The sequence below is a fragment of the Galeopterus variegatus genome, unplaced genomic scaffold (genome assembly GCF_000696425.1).
Source record: "Galeopterus variegatus unplaced genomic scaffold, G_variegatus-3.0.2 Scaffold67, whole genome shotgun sequence".
Taxonomy (NCBI): domain Eukaryota; kingdom Metazoa; phylum Chordata; class Mammalia; order Dermoptera; family Cynocephalidae; genus Galeopterus; species Galeopterus variegatus.
In genome coordinates this window covers 547,092-559,551 of record NW_007726178.1, presented here as the reverse complement: position 1 = coordinate 559,551, position 12,460 = coordinate 547,092, and the positions used below count along the sequence as shown (strand labels likewise).

Sequence of the window (12,460 nt, the reverse complement as noted above, 5' to 3'; positions counted from 1 at the left end):
ATGAGTTATCTGACCATCGGGGCACCCGTCTGCTCATCAGGAGCACATTTGCTCATCAGAGGCATTTTTTCTCGGGTTTATGTGGCATCCAGAGAGGAGCCATCAACCACCCGGTCTTGCAGCCAGCATGCTGCATTCTCCAGTGTAGCCACCCAGCTACATTAGCTGCTGGAGCTCTCTCCAGCCACCTTACTTTAGCCAGTGCATCAGCTTTATCATTATTAATTCAGCATGAGGCCTCCAGTCCTTGCCTGCCCCCAAAAGACGAGTACCTTGGCCTGCTCCCTATTCAAAATTGAACATTTCATCCGCCTCCTCGGGAGCAACCAAAAAGTCCTTTAAATCCACTGAGTGTACCTTGCTACCTGTTTCCGGACATTTAGAGAAACACTGTTCAGGGTGCAGTTGCTGCCACAAGGCAAATAGAATCACATTTGGTTGCCGGTCAGTTTTCTTATTATCAACCCCTGCTGCAAGCAAGTCAAGCCACATTTGCTTATAGCTAGTCTTGCTTGGTTGCTTTGGGATAAAATCCTGAGCATTTCTTGGGGGGTTGGTCTTAGCCACCTTTCGGACCTCTTTTGCTGGTCTCCTATCCTCTACTTCACCCAAGCTGGCTATCATGGTCATTACTTCATGTATAGGATGACCAATGTATGGAGCCAGTATGGCCATCAGTGACCCAAAGGACGCTGACAGGGCATTTTGTAGCACTTTGTCTCTCATGCTGCCTGTAAAATTTTCATCATCCGGGCCATGGTGTTCACGTTAAACATGGACTGCTGCATCCCCAGCTCCTGAATTATTGGGACCAGCTCAGCGTACGTTTGCCATTTACTAACAATTTTGGGCAGTTCTCCAGCATTTGCCCACATGGTTCGGGCAGCTGCATTCACCCATTCCATTAAGGAGTGATTACCTGGCCCTTGTGCATATCTGCAGCTATTCTGTAGCTGCTGCCTCAGGGACAGGTGCATGGTGATGGAGGCCAATTTTTCCATCTTCTCACCAGAGCATACCACACTATCCACCCCTAGGTCCGATAACTGCAGCAGCTAAGCAGCCAGGGCCTCCCCCTGTTTCTGCTGGAACTGTCTCCCCAAGTCCACTAATTCAACCTGGGTATATGGAACATAGGTGGTGAATTGGGTCACATGTGGATTGCCCACTTGTTGTCTGCCCAGTCCCATAGGCTGCTTGCGTTTTACTTTCTGATGCATTACAGGTTGTTCCTGGAGATGCATGGTCTCCCCCAACTCACCACCGGGTTTGTTGTCTTCCCTGGTGTGAGAAGCAGGAGTAACTAGTTGCTGCACATCATCCTGCAGGACATTTATCCACGCTTTCAACAACTCTGCTTTCTTCTTCAAATCTTGATCAGTCAGCATAGTGAGCAGTAGCTAGGCTCCGGTCAGCAGAAACATGGCCACCAGACGCCACATGCCCACGGACAGCCACATTTCCTCCCCCTCCCAAGGGGTTTTCCACTGTAGTGCCTGGTCTATGCTGCCTTGCAGTATAGTGAGCAGCAACCAGATCCTGGTCAACAGGAAAGTGGCCACAGGGCACAACATATTCAAAAGTAGCCACATTTCCTCCTTCTCCCAAGGGCTTTTGGCTCCCTACCTGCTCAGAATCCTGCCGACTATGCCAATTGTAGAGCTACGGCTAGGGTCAGTGAGCTCTAGACCCTAGCCCTAGCTCTACATCTTGTCACGGTGTCTTATTTAAAGAACTCTTGCAAAAATATAGCTTTTTCTTTTTTTAAAAAAACAGCTTTATTAATGTATAACTTACTTGTGATAAAATTTATGTTTTAATTATATAATTCAGGAATTCTTAGTAGGTTTATATAGTTGTATAACCACCACCACAATCTAATTTCAGAACATTTCCATCACTCCAAAAAGAAACTTTGTATTCATTTGTAGTCACTCCTGATTCTCACCCACCCGACCCCACCAGGCACCCTCTAATCTACTTTTTGTCTGTATAGATTTGCCTCTTTTGTACATTTTATATAAATGGTATGATATAGCATGTGGTCTTTTGTGTCTGGCTTCTTTACTTAGCATGATGTTTTTGAGACTCATCCATGTTATAGCGTGTGTGAGTACCTTGTTCCTTTTTATTGTGAGCAGAATCCCACTATATAAATGTACCACATTTTGTTTATCCAGTCACAGTTCATGGACATTTTGATTATTTCCACTTTTTGACAATTTTGAGTAATTGTGGTATAAACATTCATGTACAAATCTTTGTTTCTTTTTTGGTTTTTTGTGGGTTTTTTGGCAGCTGGCTGGTAAGGGGATTCGAACCCTTGACCTTGATGTTATGAGGACCATGCTCTAACTTAGTGAGCTAACCGGACAGCCCCCATGTACCAATTTTGTATGGACATATGTTTTCATTTTTCTTGGGTAGATAGCTAGGAGTGTAATTACCAGGTCATGACTACCAAACTGTTTTCCAAAGTGGCTGCTTCATTTTACATTCCCACCAGCATTGTATGTGGTTTTCAGTTTCTTCATATCCTCAACAACACTTAAGATTGTCTGTCTTTTTGATTATAGCCATTCTAGAGGGTATGAAGTGGTATCTCTTTGTAGTTTTAATTTGCATTGCTGTTTCTTTTAACTGGTTCTTTATTTTGGATATTATAATTTTAGTTTGAAATTCCTATAGCGTTGGAAGTCCTGGAATAGACTTAAACTGGCATGATCTTATTTACTATGATAAGTAATGGTTTCCTTAAAGATGTTGACTCCCCTCTGTGAGGTCTGAGAAATAAAGTCTTTGAATTGTGTTTTAAATGTAGGTCTTTTCAGGTGAAGTCAAAAGGAAAAGAGATTATTTACTTGTAACAGGAGCAGAATCAATTCTGCTTGGCATATTACTGACCTTTTCCCTCAACTTGGCTGGGCTCTCAGGTGGTTGTGAGTAGTGGCATTAAACTTGTCCTCTGTGTCTCATTCCCTGCCTGGACTTCTATCGGGGAACAGCAAATGCTCAGTAAATGGTAGCAGCAGTTATTGCATATTAATACAACTATTATTTTAACTTAAATGTATTTGTTTCATCTATTAGAAGTCTTGTACATTTACTGACTAGGTTGATTTTGGTCAGTGTTATTTAACTGATCAAATGCAATTTTTATAAATGCATGTTTGGCTAAGAGAATTATGATCAGTGCTGATGAATACCTTTTCTTGGACTAGGTGGGCAGATGAAGTTCATGTTTTTTGGAGTTTCTTTCCCCTTAAGTTTGATATATAAAATATGAGTGACACTGTTAGTGGTAAAATGAAGACAAAGTAAAGTTTATATTCCATCTTTCACTGTGTTTCTCTGGTTTAGAAGCTAAAGAAGTCAACCTTTTTTAGATATTTTAAATAATTTATTTTAAATAATTTTCAATAATTTCCAGTCTGTAGTAATTTAAGTAACATTTATTGAAAAATGCAAATAATCATTAATTGAGTAATATTCAATTTTATGGATTTGGCTCTCAAAGCTTTTAACACTTGGGAAGTAATGTTAGAGGTTTGTTAAATACAACTTTAGAATTTACTCTGGATAAAGTGTTTTGCCCCTCTGTTTGATTGATAAAATAAGGTACATTTGAACTATTTTCCTGTGATTAATAAAAGTAACTAATCATCTTTTCGTTCCTCGTTGGCAGGGTCTTCACAATTCATGATCCAAGGTTAGATTAAATAGAAAAGCAGAAGTTAAATTATCTTTGCTAAGATGACTTTTGAGGAAAGTTTATTAATCAGTCAGTATCTTGATCAATAAATCCACTCAGAACATACTGCCGTGTACCAGCAAGTTGGAAAATAAACAATCTTTGTAAATTATGCAGAGTGGTGTTAGTTTGCATTAACAGCAACGTTCTCATTAAAGTTGGGCCAGGAAAAAACGCGACTGTGTTTTGCTTCTACTTTTTCACTACACGTGTAAACTGTGCCAACAGCAGACAGCCAAAACATGGGAAGGGAAGGCAGACCAGGGCTGTGTTTGGTCACTCAGGGGCAGAATTTCCAGACACTTTTCTCTTGGGCTCTGTTAATGTTAACTTTATTCCTTTCTGTTAGCTTTCTGTCTCTATGTTTCTCCTGTTCATCTGATGTTTGAAAAGGAGAGAGAATCTGATTGGCTCAGCTCGAGTCAGATGTCTGACTTTAGATCATTGTGGGGGAGGTGGATATGCAGGAAGGATCAAATAACACAGGCAGGGTGGTTGGGAGTCCCTCTCCAAGTATAGCAGGACTTCAGTCCTTTATGCTTAATGATTGGTTTACTGACTTAAGTGTAAAGAGATGGATGTTGAATCAACTAGATACTGCTTTAAATTAAAGATTTAGCTCCTTAAATGTTTAAATATTGAAGATGGTGGCTTGGCATTTGATGGACCCCTGAAAGCACTCTAGTAAGTGTCAGTAGCTCTGAGGGTTAATCTCTTTTGAGGACTGAAGGGAAACAGTAGGGAGGAATCAGATGAGACTGTTCATGGCTGCTGCTGCTTCTCCTACAGCCAACCCCTGCTCATTGCTACAGAGGCTAAAAGAGCTGGGGATGATGGCTTTCTCTCCTTGGCTTCTTCCTGAACTTGGAGTTCTCCCAGTTCCACCGCAAAGCTGTTTGCCAGGTTCTCTTCCTTCCATTCCTTCCCTTTCCTGTGTAAACCAGGAGTTTACATATTGAGTTCTTTCCATCACCACCTAATGCAATTTAAGTTACCCTTCTGTCACAAGAATCCCCTATAGAATGTTGTTTTCTTGGGCAATTGGTGTATTTTGGTTCTTTTACTCATTTTTTTCCTGATGTCCTAGGATGTATATATGTATCTGTTTGCCCTTCTATAGTACTAGAATTTCTGACAGTTTCGTTATTAAAGTACAACTTCTGCCAGCCAGTTAGCTCAGTTGGTTAGAGCATGGCACTAATAATGCCAAGGTCTGGGCTTCAATCCCTATACCGGCAGCAAGCAAGCAATCAATCAACCAATCAATCAATCAATAAATCAGACAAACAAACAAACAAACTTCTTAGCTGGAAGTTTCTATTATATATCTTATAGGAAAAACTTCATTTATTTTCACGAGACTTCATTAAGTTGATCTTGAGCAGTGACAGTCACTTTCTCAATGACTTGCCTCCCTCTACTCACCGTACTTTTCTGTGAGAAAATGTATTAAAATCACCAAGTGCCTAACACTTGATTGCTACTCAAGGATATTAGCGTCCATTTTCTCTTGATGTTTTTAATGTTGTTTTTATCATAATTGTAAAAGTAATATATATTTATCATAGGAAAAGTGGAAAATGCAGGTAAGTGTAATAAAAATTAAAATCATACAATTGCCCTACTGCTAACATTGTGACTTTCCCCCAACAAAATTAGTATCATATTTTATTTTTATATTCTCCTGTTTTCATGTAACATTACGAAAAGTACTTTCTCACATCACTAAATATTCTTTAAAAACATAATTTTAATGTCTATAATATTATATGAATATGCCATAATCTGTTTATTAAACCATTCCCCTATTTACAAATAGTATGTATAAGTTGTTGAACTTATATCTTTATTAGCTTTATAGACAGAGATTTCTGAGTAAATAGAGAGCAGCCTTTTCAGGCTTTTGAGACATCAGTCTTCACATATGTAACCAGTCTCCCATCTCAGCTGCCATCCCGTTCTTTATGTGGATTCTGTTTTCATCTAATTCAAGCTTTTTATCCTAGCGTCTCTTCATCTTTCTTGGGCTTCAGCACCCCATACCAGGATTTCTTACATCCTGTGCTGGATCATGCTTGCATGTGGTCATCTTCACACCGCTCAGTCTTTGACTCCTCTCACCCCATGGGATCCCCCTCCATATCTCGCATGGACTGATACACCAGGCCTGGCTACCCCCATGTATCAGGCTCTCTCCACTGTGGCTCTCGCACCGTGCTTTGGGTCCTCATGGCTCTGTGCCATCTAATGGCTTTAGCACTGAATTGTTCAGGAAAAGCATGAGGAAAAGAGAAAGCTATAAAGAATAAATGAAGGACCTTGTCAAATGCATAGCATCATGCCTGGCATATAGTAGCTATTTGGTGGTTGGGTGTGGTGGATATTTAAATTCTACTCCTGATCCTGGACTGTTGAGCCTTGGTGGTAAAAGAAAAAATACAAACACCTAACTGATTTGACTGCTTCTGATACCAGCTCAGCTGCATCTGTCTTCCTTCTACCCCTAATCACTTTCTAGTTGACAATATATACTATCTCACTAAGTTTTTTTTTTTTTTTTGTCCTTTTTGTCTTTTTTCGTGACCGGCAACGGATCGCAACCCTCAGTGTCGTGCCCGTACCGGACCAGGACCGGCAATGGGATCGCAACCCTCAGTGTTGCGCCCGCACCTCGCTCAGCCAGTGAGCGGCCGGTCTGTATGTGGGATCCGAACCCTCGGTGGGAGCGCTGCTGTGCTCCCAAGCGGCGCACTGTAGCAGTGCACCACCGGGCCGGCCCTAAGTTTTGGTTTTTTTACCTTCTTTATTGTCCCTCATTCTTCAAACTCCGCAGCTTCTAAATCTCATCTAATGACTTTGCTTACTATTTAAAGGAGATTAAGATTATTTGACATTAATGTATTTAACTGCTGTAACCACTTCAAAATGTTTCAGTATTTTTAGCTCTCCTTACTTTACCTTCTTTCTTGAAACATTACCCTAGTTAGGCTTTTATTATAGATAATATATTGTCCCAATTCTTTTCCTACCTATCTGGCTAATTTTGCTAAGTCTCCTTACCTGACTTTGATTCTTCTGTCCTCCATTTGAATATTTATCCTTCTTAATATGTTGTTCTTGGTCTCTTTAATCTATTCAATTTCCCTAGGTGATCAAATTGACCATGTCACATCCAAACACCTAGTTTATGCTGCCGAGTTCCAGATTTTGTACCTTCCCAAATCTCTTGAACTCTAGCCGTAATTCCTGGCTGTCTATAACAGCTTTTTCAAACCTGCTTTTATTCTTTGCCATGGTTAATGATACTAGTGCAGTCCCAGGTAATTAAAGTAGTAATTGTCATCTTCATTTCTTTCTCAGAGCCCCATATCCAGTAAATTTCCTACTGTACATTTTACCTCACAAATACCGTTCCATTCAGACTGTCTCTCACTGATGTCCATAGTATTTACTCGATTCTGCTTTGAATTATGGCTAACTTCTTGAATTTTTTTTTTTTTTTTGATTTGTAACTTCTTAGAGGCAAATTCCACCATAAGCATTTCTCTTCATTGAATTAAAGAATACTCTTCAAGTCTTTTTTCTAAACTTAAGTCAGTATTTTACTATATCATTAACTGGCTTTCCCTAGGCAATAGGAACTTGGTCATGATTCATGATTTGATTATACGTATGTAGTCTGTAATACACTATTCTATTCTTAGGGTTAATGCAGGGGAGGGTATGGTTTTAGATGATGGTAGGAAGATTTAAAGTAGCTTTAGCTTTAATTACTGATAATGAATGAGATCTTTGAAATTAGCTAGATTTTGGTATCTGCAGATGAGAATGTATTTTCAAACTTGGGCATTTTGATACAAATGTAAGAGGCTAACTAGATATATATTTTAAATTTGAATGAATTCTAGAAATCTGTTTTCTTCTTTGGCTAAAAGGCTTCCTTAGTTTGTCCTCTCATGTTTTTTAGAGTTTTAAGAAAAGATTGATTCAGAAGAGTCAGAGGTTTGGTAAGACAATTTGGTCATTTTTATGCATTTGAAAGAGTTACTAGCTTTGACATTTTCTCAGCTCATACCTTTTTGTCTGATATCATCATTTATAGTTTGTATTGTATAATTAAGTGATTCAACTTTCTCATTTGATCATCATTTAAAGTTACCTGAGTGTCTCATGTCAACAAACCTTGACTTCTTTAGGGTGTGTGTGTGTGTGTGTGTGTGTGTGTGTGTGTGTGTAATGGGCAATCAGAAAAATTGAACAATAGGGCCAGCCTGGTGGCGCACTGGAGAGTGTGCCGCTTGGGAGCGCGGCGGCGCTCCCGCCGAGGGTTTGGATCCCATGTGGAGACCGGTTCCCGCTCACTGGCTGAGTGCGGTGTGGGCGCAACACTGAGGGTTGCGATCCCGTTGCCGGTCCCCGGTACAGGCGCGACACCGAGGGTTGCGATCCCGTTACCGGTCAGTAAAAAAGACAAAAAGAAAAGAAAAGAAAAATTGAACAATATGTTGGTTAAAATAGGACATTATTAAAAAACAAAAGAAAGGTATAGGGTAGCATATAAATGGAATAGTAACAGTAGTTGCTATTCAACAGGATAGTTTAGAAACAAGGCTTTTTAAGAGCAGTTATAGGACTCAGATATTCCTAGGTGCTCAGTAGACAAATTTGAGAGGCAGTAGCTATGAGCAAAAAACAGTGAAAACCTATCTGATATTCAAAGTATTGAAAACTTTACTTTGAAATTAAAAGTTTTCTAAAACAGGATGATAATTAGTTTCGACTGGGTAGAGGTTTATCTGAAGGTTGTCAATCATCCTAATAGTTTTAAGGGTTTCTTCCATATGTGTTAGCAATATGAACAGAAGTACTGGGAATAATTTTGGAATGTCCACCATGACAACATACTTCTGGGGATTATAGGTATAAATTTTCTTTCATTAGTGATTAGTATTTTATTCTCATATTCACTATTTTGTTCAGTAACTTCAACTTTGTTATATTGCTTAACTCTTCAATATTCTCTCTTTTTTAAAAAATCAAATTTGTAGATAAATCATTACGGTACTGCAAGCCATATATTTTAGGTGTCTGAGCAAATGAGATTTTGGATGCTGACAGTCCTGGTTTCATTTGTAAATTGTAAGCAATGACCAAAAATATTATAATAGTTATTAGGAAAAAGACATTTATCTACACACCTCTGTTTTTTCTTTGTACCTTCTTCCCAGACATTTCTAGCCACCCTTATTGCTTCTACCTGCTTTCATAGTAGCATTGAGTCTTTTTTTTTTCCCATACTAATATGTAAAAAAAACTCTCTATGGCTGTGCAGATCATCATTAGTGAGTATAAGTATCATCATAGTTAATTTAAATATGGTTTAGATCTATCAGTTTAAAAATGAGGTATTTGAGGACTAGATAGATTTGCCAAGAAAAAAAAGAACTGTTATTTTTATAGTGCACCAACTATACACCAGACACTGTCTTTTCATATTTTAGTTCTGTGAAATATGTTGTGTTCTCCACATTTTACAGAGGCTCAGAGGTTAAGTAACTTGCAAGTCTATTAGGCTAGTTGTGGTAGAGATAGGATGAAAATACAGATCGCTTGCATAGTCTGGGGTCTTTTCCACTCCTGTCAGCAAACATTAAGAGCTAATTGACTAAGGCAGTGGGGAAAACAAAGGGTTAAAAACCCAGCACTCTAAATACGACAAAGTGTATTTTCCTGATTGATAACTTTTATTTTTATAAGAAAACTCAAAGATAAAAATTAATTATCTTTGGTTATACAGCTATTAAACCACTAAAATATGGTATAAAAAGAACATGATCTTTGCCTGTTAAGATCTTATAGTTGATGATGCATGTACAAAATCGTAGTCACAGAGAAAATAGTATATTTTTAATATCAATTTTTAGAGATTGAAATGGTCACCAAGGGCACATGCACTTTCTTCATTTACTTTTCCTTTTTTCTCCCCCCTCAAAGTAGATTTTGTCTTGAGAGATTCTTTAAACCTCTTGCCTTGAGGGTATTCTTTTCATCCTTTTATTTTATTTTTAGTGGCTGGCCGGTAGGGGGATCTGAACCCATGACCCTCGTGTTACAAGGCTGTGCTCTCAACTAAGCTAACTGGCCAGCCCCTCCTGTCATCCTTTTAACAGGCACACTCTTGCTAACAAAGTTAGTCTGCATTTGTCCTGGCACATGATTGGCCTCTGATATTTGTTGAGCGGGCCAGCTAGGAATGGATTTGGGCTCTGTGTTATGTTTTTGTATGACATTTGATGTTTGTGAGAATTAATAGCTTGCTTTTCATAGTTTCTTAAATGAGATACAGAAAAATGAAAGTAATCATGGTAGTGATAGGAAAAATTAGGACTTTGACATATAGTAGTATATGTCTGTTCATTAAGGAAACTAGGTGCTTAAAATATGTTTGCAAATCTGGGGCTTCATTTGCCTTGCTTATGTTTACTTATAAACTCTTAATCTTTACATAAGCTCTTAATCTAGTTAAACTATTGATAAATACCTTTTTGAAGAAAGACAAGTCTTTAGCCTCTTGATACCTGAGCCACTGATATTGTGAATGTGATGACTTATGGGGTAATCAGATTGCTTAAGAGTAGCTTTTTGAATTGTTTTTTAAAGATAGTTATTTTCTAGAATTCCTAAGTGATACATGTTTCCCATTTCACCATCTAATTATCTTAAATTTTAATATTTGTACTTTTGATACCATCATATTCATTACAAATATTTTTCTTAGGAGCCAGAGCTGACCTTGGCAGATACCGAGACAAAGGCAATCTTTTTCTCTACCTATCAATCCTCCCCCTTCCTCATCCCTTTTCTTCCCAGTCTTCCCCTTTTCCATCTCCCCTTCTTTGGCCTCCCCTCTTCTTCCCCTTCCCCATTTCATTTGTTTCAGTGTATAGAAAGATACAAAATTAGAATGATGGTAGGAGGAGGTAGATGATTTCCTATAAAGTGACTATTCGGTGATAGGACTATGAAACATATTTAGTTTCTTAGATGCCTAGTTCAAATTACTTTGGAGTCTAACAGACCTGTTTAGAATCTTGGTTTATATCCTGTATATATCCACTGTGAGGAGAAAAGTAACACAGTATCAGAAAATATTAAGCAGAAAGGAGAAGCGCTATTTTCTACCATACTTCTGAGGTAATCTCTATTAATGGTTTTCATGTGTCCTAAATATCTGCTCTCTGTATTTGCATACATGTAATGTAGCATATTAGCTACATTAACTTCAAATTTATATCGTGTTCATTTTCCTTTTATAACAGTCTTCAGTAGGTCATAAAGCATCTAGAGTATTCATTTAGTTTTGATCTGCTTGATATTACTAAATTCTACTATCTCAATTTCTTATTTCTTTTTTTTCTTTCTCTCTTTTTGATTTTATTCTTCTTAACTGCTTTCAGGATGCTGCTCCCTAGATTTTAGTTTGGTTTGTTTTTTTTTTATCAATGGTGACCTCTATAATGGCTCAAAGTTTGTTTATACAGATAAGAAGAAAGGAAAAATAAATTAGGTAAAGAAACAGATACTAGAGATGGATGAGACAGAAATGACATTTTTATCAGTGGCTTCAATATTCTTAGGGAAGTAGTTGGCTAGACATTCTGCCAGGAGTTGGTGATGTTCATAGTAATTAGGAATTAAAGCTTGTGGGAAGAAAATTTAGAATTGTTCTTGCTGTCATTATGAGGAGGATTATAAGAGATCAGTATAGGATTGTCAGACATGTTGTATAAAGTATGGGATGAATCTGTAGAGGGCAAAATGTTTGGTCATCTGGGACCAGGAATAGAAAAAGCCTACTGTTGGTCAGCTCTAGTTGGGTAAGACAGGCTTAAAACAAGAGCACTGATAAAATTGCTTACCTATCAGATACCAGAGAATGACCAGGTACAAAACTATTAGTTACAAAGTGTAAATCAGGATTTCAGAATCTCCTCTTACAATATAAAGGAAACAGCATTTTCCCCTCCTTGAAACAGGTAATAATTTATGAAGAATATAGTTGGATATCTATAAAACTACTTATATATTACTTACTTTGGTATTTTCATTTCTAAGTATCTACCAGCAAAGCATTTTTTGAGTATGTATCCATTTGTTCCCATAGAATGTTAGGCACATTTCTAAACACTGTAACACTGGAGGCACTGGAAGAGGGGCAGGGAAGAAGAGTTAGGAGGTAGCTAAAATGTGGAGGTAGCCAAAATATTCCATAGTATTTTCTTGTCAATTGAAGACATATTATCTGATTAAAATTTCTATTCTGTAAAACAAATGTTACTACTGAGCTGCTTCTTTTTTCTTTAAATCAATTTTATTTATATTTATTTTGGGGTGTACAGTGTGTTGTTTCAATACATGCATATCTTGCACAATATTCATTTAGGATAGACAGCATAATTTTGTCTCCATTAGTTCACCCTTTATCTTCCCCACCCCCATCCCCACACCTCCCAGACTCTGGTAACCATTATTCTATTCTTTAGTTGTTTTTTTTTTAAACACACAAAGATTAATATCCTTATTGCAAAAAGAACTCTTAAAAATGAATTAGAAAAATCTAAGCTGAAATTTGGTGAAGGAAAGGAGCAGATGAGTCACACAGCCAAAGAAATACACCTGGTTAATAAGTATCTTCTAGGATCTAATAGG

The 12,460-nt window shown here is 37.9% G+C and overlaps 1 protein-coding gene across 1 annotated transcript in view; it reads left to right on the top strand.

Annotated features, from left to right (window-relative positions):
- PHTF2 (putative homeodomain transcription factor 2) overlaps window positions 1-12,460 on the top strand; it is a 145,134-nt gene that overhangs the window by 60,161 nt on the left and 72,513 nt on the right. The window lies entirely within an intron of this gene.